Below are 7,565 nucleotides of genomic sequence, written 5' to 3' on the forward strand. Positions count from 1 at the left end.
AAACTTCATGGAATTTTCACCTACCTCTCACCTGGCTCCTCCAGTGAGTACTGGCCTTAAGGAAGGGAGCCAATTTTCCAGATATGGGTTCCTTATTTTAGAGAGGGAAAAGTGGCCTGTTCTGAGGGAATTGTGGTTGTTTTGGCCTATCCAATGGCTCCCTGAAGGATGTGTTCAAAGGACTCCTTTGTTTTTCTAAACTCTCCCAGGGAAGAGGCATTTTACTGCAAAATGTTTATCAGAAATATCTAGAGTTAAGTGTATAAGCCACTGGTGCCTGAAAGATAACAGTTGGAACAAATCATAGACAAACCAAAAGGCATGGGAAGAAAGGTAAACAATGAGACGCTGTGGGGGAAAGGAGCTTTCTAAAGCTACTATATATTTCTGAGAATCTGGAGTATCATATGAATGCCCAGAACTAGGTAATGCTAAAAATATATATACCTGAAAGGCCCTAGTCTCTTACCTAAGGCTCACAGTTAAACTCTGTGCAAGCAAAAGTATAAGCAAAGTTGCAAACTGCCCAACTGATTGTAGAAGGCATGCTCCAACACAAACACATAAAGCCCATCTGCAAAGAATGGAGGTGAGTTATATTTTTTATTTCAGGCATTAAGAAATCTCTGTCAAGTCACTAGCTGATCAATCAACTAATTGAACAGAGTCAGTGATCACTCATTACAAGGAATCTTAAAAAGTGAGTTCAGGAAATTAATGAAGCAAACAAACAGAACCCACAAGAAGAAGCAAAAATAAGCCATGACTGCCATTTGAAGTAGACTCAGTCTTGTAGGACTGAACCTTTAACCTGGGGGCTGTGATGCATTCTCCAGGTAGACAGTGTCAGAACTGAGTTATATTTGCAGGACACCCAGTCACTGTCTGCTGAGAATTAGAGAACCACTTGATGGTGTCAAAAAAACAAAAACAAACAAAAAAAAACCCCACACATCAAACTGAAGAAAATCAAAGATAAAGATACATTTTAAAAGAAGCCTGAGGAAAAACAGCCTATCTGTAGAAGAGCAAAGATAAGACTTATATTTGACTATTCCTCAGAAACCATACAAACCAGAAAAAAGGGGAGTACTTTTTCCTCTCAACACTCTATCCTGCAAAATTATCCCTCAAAAGGAAAGAACAAATAAAGACTTTCCCAGACAAACAAAAATTGAAGAGACTTGTTACTAGTAGATCGACCTTGTAAGAAATAAAGGAAATTCTTCAAAAAGAAGGAAAATGATATTGAATCCTCCTAAAGAGAAGAGAACTAGAGGTAGAATAAATGGAAGTGAAAGAAAACATATTTTTCTCATTCATAATTGACCTAACAGGTATCAGTTTGTTCAAAACAATAATTGCAACAACTTTTTAGATGATTATGGCCTGCATGTGTGCTAAGTTGCTTCACTCATGTCCAACATGTTGGACCCTATAGACTGTAGCCTGCCAGGCTCCTCTGTCCATGGGATTCTCCAATCAAGAATACTGGAGTGGATTGCTGTGCCCTTCTCCAGGGGATCTTCCTGACCCAGGGATCAAACCTGCATCTCTTACATCTAACCTGCATTGACAGGTGGTTGTTTACCACTAGCACTACCTGGGAAGTCCAATTATGGCCTATGTATAAGCAAAATGAATAAGAGAAATAATCAAGGGGCAGGAGGGAATAATAGGACTCCTCTGTGATTATGAGCTACTTGCACTATACGTAAAATAATAGAGCGTTATTAAAAAGTGAACTTGAATTAGGTGTAAATGTATATTACAAACATTAGGGCCACCACTGAAAGTAAATTTTTAAAAATAATTGATATGCTAAAGTATAGAAATTGGAATCACATAAAAGCTCAACTAATTATTTCCAGTTTTATTGAGGTATTAATATGAATGACCAATAAACATTACATATATGTAAGGTGTGAAATGTGATATTGATATATATGTACATTGTGACATGATTCCCCCAATCATGCTAATTAGCCTAAAAACCACAAACAGAGCAAAAAGAGTATAAAGCAAAAAAAAAGAGGGGAAAAAAGGCCACAAATACAAAACAGTAGCAAATATGGTAGATATTAATCCAATCACATCAATAATTACTTTGCATATCAACAGTTTAAAATCACCCATTAAAAGGCACAGATTATCAGTGTAGACCAAAAACCAAACCCCAACAATACATTGTTTAAAGAAAGAAACCCACTTTAAATACAAAGACACAGATTAAAGTAAAGGAACAGAGAAGGATCTACCTTGGTAACATCAATCAAAATAAAGTGGGAGTGGCTGTACTAATTACAGACAGAGCAGAGTTCAGAGCACAGAAAGGTATCAGGGATTAAAGAAGGGAATTACATAATGATAAAGGTGTCATTATATCTGGTGATAAAGGTGTCATTGTGCTCCAAGCTTAAGTCTCTCCATTCTGAGACACATCTTGCAAAGAGCTGACCTTTGTTCCTCACTCCCACTAAACTCCCCAGGACATAACTAAACTTAAACTTTAGTCTGAAGAGCTTGCAGTTTCCCAAGTGGATGTAGCTTGGAGCATTTAAACTTAACTTCCACTTCATTGCATTTATCTAGACCTCAGCTCCCTCACTCTCTTTTTAATTGCCCTCTGGTTTACCATAATATTTCTTACCATCTTCATTATAAGATTACTGCTGTTAGACACACAGATCCTAGCACCCAGAAATAACAGTGTATTCCAAAGAGCAGATGCCCAGTTAAGGGAATAAATGAGCCCAGGAGCATATTATCTAATTTATTAAGATTTAATTTCTCCTAAATTCTTAGCTAAGCTAAACAAATGCAGGTATGTGTCATTTAATTTTTACTGTACAACAGACTAAAGATAAGGAAGACAGGAAGTGACAATCTTTTACTTTCTTTTGACAATCTTTTAATTTCTTAATCCCAACAATTTTTCTACCAACATACTTTACTTTGTTAAAGTAACACCAAATCCAATGTCATGTTACCCATTCTGAATCAAAAAATAAGAATGAAAATGTCCCACTTTGATTCACAAAATATAAAAATTCCTACTTGCAAACTTGATACACAGCAATAAATGTATAAACAAGTGATTTATAAATGTACTCAGAAGCTATTTAAACCCTCTACTAAAAGAGACAATATTTGAAAAATAATGAAAAGAGAGAGAGAAAAATAGAGACAAGGATACAGAGACATTTAGAGAAAAAAAAAAAAATCTCCAAATTACCACATAAATAGGAAAATAAAGATGGCACACATCCATGATAAAGGAAGTGATATCCAGGGAGTTGAGATGCTCTAAGGCAGGGGGCGACAGCAGAAGATATGGACTGTCAACTCCACTGAGAGCAGAGTGTAGCCCTCACAAGAGGCTGCAGAGAACTGGTCAGCAGGAGGTCAGTTTCCAGAGCTGGAAGGAGGACACACTGGGGAAGTCTGGGGTCAGGAGAGGAGAGGATGCTGTAATGGTAGAAAGAACTGGAGCTGAACAAAATACTAGTTTCTGGACAGAGCTAGCTCTCGGTAGGATCCTAGGCAAATGAAACCCAGGGACAGTTCCCACATACTGATCTATTCTCATATTCACTCTCCCCTTCAGTAGACTTGCTTTTAGCACTTTAACTTCAAGGGCCTTTTTATTGAGATACACAGTGCAAAGAAAAGTGAATTAAGAGACAGGTCTGCCCCAGGCTGGGAGGAATGAAACAGTATGGCCTGTAGACAAATTGAGACCAGGAGTCTGTTCCCAGCTCTGCTTATAACCAGTCTTGTGAACTTGAGAAAACTGTGAGTTCCTCATCTGCTGAGTTTGCTAAGCCCTATCTTGTAAGATGGTTGAAATGTATGTACCATATATAAATCACATGGCAAGAGGACCAGCAAATATCACCCAATATTTAAAGAATAGCAGTAATTTATATTATTTTCATCTCAGATGATAGCATTTACCTCCCTTGGAATGTTTAATTCAGGAAATTTCAAATATGTAATATTCTTAGAGAAAGAATACTGAATCAACCAAAGTCTCTCTAGCTGGCAAAACTAACTTTACCCATTTGAGCCTTTATCACTTAATTTCGGTATGGAGTTGTTGTGCCTAGCTGGGTACAGCTCAAGCTCCTAGATGTCATCTATCTAGGAGATTACCGTACCATTCCTTCCAGGTGTCCTTGCATCCAAACCAGCTCTGTTTACATTTATTACACTCTTGTAAAAAAGCTATCCCTCATGAGTTTGCCAAACTCTACTTAAGATAACCTAGTTAAAATGCCTTTATAATGGATCAGACCCTGGCTGTCCCAGTTTGGGGCAAACAGTACCAGCACAGTGGTTTCTTGGCATCTCATCTAAGGGGAACATCTCCATTATTTTTTAGAAACTCCCTGGAAATGATGTGCGTAGAACACCTAGTTTGCACACTGTGTTCATCTGCACTAGAACGAGAGCAAAGGACACCTTCCTCTCCTGCCCCTGGTGGAGATTTTTATATAGTTTATCCACAATCCCAAAATAATTTGTGGCAGCAGTTTTCCATTATAGACTAGATGTTTGTGTCCCTGGCAAAATACATGTGTTGAAGCCCTAACCCCTTCCTCCTTCCCACCGTGTCCATGTAATTGTATTTGAAGGTGGAAGTTTAGGAAGATAATTAGGTTTAGATGAGGTCATGAGGATGGGGCACCTATGATACAATTAGGCATCTTAGAAGAAGAGCAAGAGAGACCAGAATTCTCTCTCTCCATCATATGAGGACAGAGAGAAGGTAGCCAGAAAGAGAGCTCTCACCAGGAACAGAATCCACTGGCACATTGATTGTGGACTTCCCAACTTCTGTAACTTCTGTGAAAAATAAATGTCTGTTGTTTAAGCCACCCTATCTATGGTATTGTTACAGCAGCTTGAGCAGACTAACATAGGGCTTTTTCTATCAACTGTTGGAAGGTTTGGCCTCTACTCACCACTTCAGGACCTCAGCTAGCCCACCACACAACAGAAATGACAATTACATTCCACTGAGGACTCATAGTTTCCTAAAGTCCCAAACTGCCTTACTCAGGAAATTTACACTTAACTGCCGTCACCCAGTGGCGAAGAATCCTCCTGCCAATGCAGGAGGCACAGGAGACCTGGGTTCAATCCCTGGGTCGGGAAGATCGCCAGGAGGAGGGCATTGCAACCCACTCTGGTATTCTTTCTGGGAAAATTCCATGTACCAGAGGGGCATGGTGGGCTATCATCCATGGGGTAGTACATGACTTAAGTGATTGAGCAGCCAGGCAGGCAGGGCCATCATAAGGAATACCCTCCACTTCAACCATTCTTTTTACTTTACCTATAAGTCATAGAGAATATTTCAGTATCTTACTCATATGAGTGTAACTCATAAGCTCTAAAATTCTGTGAGTAGAGGCTGGGTTTTCTTTACATTAGCATCCCCAGTACTAGCGTTGAGCCTTCCCAAGAGCAGATTCTCAACGTTTGATGAATAAAAGAGCCAATAAACACAAGGTCTACTCTAATAACACTTTATTTCTCTTACTTTCTTGAAGACGCTAAGGAACTCAGACTACAGATCAATTACTTTAACAAAGCTAAAGACTAAAAGGAACAAGAAAAACTAACATTGACCATGTTTTACTTGTTTTCTATTCCATTATCCTAAATATTTTACTATGGGATTCTTTCACATTTCCAAGAATATAATCCCTATTGTGATGTTATATTTTCCTGTCTGGGGGTAAAAACTTCACATACTTCCTTACGGGTGGGATGATAATACTGAGCATGTCCCTGGGAGGTGTACTGACTTTGACAGTAGTGTCAGGCCTGGCTGCATGCATGCCTTGGGCTTTCTCTTCTTCATCTCGCAAAGCTTCTTCATAATAAGTGGGGAAGTCACTGGGAACAGCATCATTGACCTTTGCCAAAAATTCCAGGACTTTCATCTTGCTGGTTTCAAGATGTGCTTTTGGGCCCCAGAGAAACTCATAACGTGGAGGATCACTGTTGGCAACCTGGCGGTACTCCAGATACTTCAGCCTCACTAAATCTTTGGTGATGAGCTTTCTGGGCTCTCCATAGATAAGGTGCTTTCTTCCAGCATATACTCGCATCGTACCCAGGTATTTCCAGATGTCTTCCTCAGCGGCACAGTTGCCCTTCAGGAAGATCATACCCAGGAGATTCATCAGGAGACCAGTCTTGGGTAAACCCCTTCCGCCACGCACACCCTCCCATTGTTGGGGAGTTTCAATTTGCTGACCAGATTATAGCAGGGAACAACTGAGTCGACTTCCTTCAGCTCTACCGCAAAGACTAGCTCAATGCGCTCAGAGGCTCTCTTGAGAATCTCGGCAAATCGGTCATGGTGGCTTTGGTGGATAATCTTCAGCATGTCTTCCTTCATCATGAGCTGCTTCATTTTATACTTGTACAGAAGGTACTGCTCCAACAAGCTAGCTTTCCTGGTTAAACAGTCAGTTCCTGGGGTCTCAGTGAAGGGTGGGACCTCATAGGCAAGTGCCCTATTACTTATATTGGCCATCGAATGCTTCACTAGATCTAGTGTAAGAAAAGACTGCAGCAGCCGGCGATGGTTGGTATTCTTTGAGGCTCCTGGCGAAGTGCTACATGACTCAGCACCAGGCAGACTCTGGGTAGTATCTTCACACTGAAGAGAGGAGGTAGTGGACTCCTCTTCTGCTGCTGCTATGGCCTGAGCACCCCCACAACTCTGGGTCTGGCCTTGGGCTTGGGGGCATTTATCACCACCACGGGCCTTACTCTTCTTACTTCGAGGCATGGTCAGGGACAACAGGAAGGAGTATAGACAGGAGCTCAGAAGACACGGACACCTGGAGGAAGGAGAATAAGATGCTGTAAGCACCTCAGCAGGGAGATGCCACCTTGGCTTTAACCAAGGCCACCATTGCAGGGTCCTTGGGGCACAGGTCGAGGACCTCTCAAGGCTTCTGTTTTGATCAGACTGTCCCCTGAGAAAACTGTGGAAGGATATTAGAGCCTTAGAATGCAGCCTGCCAACCCTGCTAGGGGTATTCAAGGGTGACAGCAAGGGAGCTGCCAGTAGCGGAGCCTCTGATCTGGGTTTGAGGGTATTCTCAGTTTATAGTCAGGGTCAATCATAGTCATATAGTCAATTGTTGGCAGGTCTAGAGCCTCCTCTTTTCTGATGCTTTGAAGATGACACCTAAAACCAAAGTCAGGCACTTCCCTGAGACCCCAGGGGAGGAAGTGAAGGGTGTTCCTTAGCCCTTCTCTCTGTCGGAGGATACCCAACTGAGAGCTATGTGGAACCCACTCCTTCAAGGGCTGCTTGGTCCCAATTCTCATTAAGGATGCTCACCTGGTTGCCAGGGGTACCTGGTATGCTTCCCATCTGCTGAATGGTGGCTGCAATGTCATACTAAACCTCATACTCTTCTCTCTCAGATTTGATGTGGATTGTCAGCCTGCCCTGAGCCTGCAAGTTCTGAATGAAAAACGTGGGCCTAGATTTTTTTGTGATCTATTGTGACTCTGCTTATTTAACTTATATG

At 41.2% G+C, this 7,565-nt stretch overlaps 1 pseudogene; it reads right to left on the reverse strand.

Annotated features, from left to right (window-relative positions):
* Nucleotides 1-5,726: 5,726 nt before the first annotated feature.
* On the reverse strand, nt 5,727-6,811 carry LOC108634879 (annotated as a pseudogene).
* Nucleotides 6,812-7,565: the final 754 nt, after the last annotated feature.

Source organism: Capra hircus, unplaced genomic scaffold (assembly GCF_001704415.2).
Source record: "Capra hircus breed San Clemente unplaced genomic scaffold, ASM170441v1, whole genome shotgun sequence".
Taxonomy (NCBI): Eukaryota; Metazoa; Chordata; class Mammalia; order Artiodactyla; family Bovidae; genus Capra; species Capra hircus.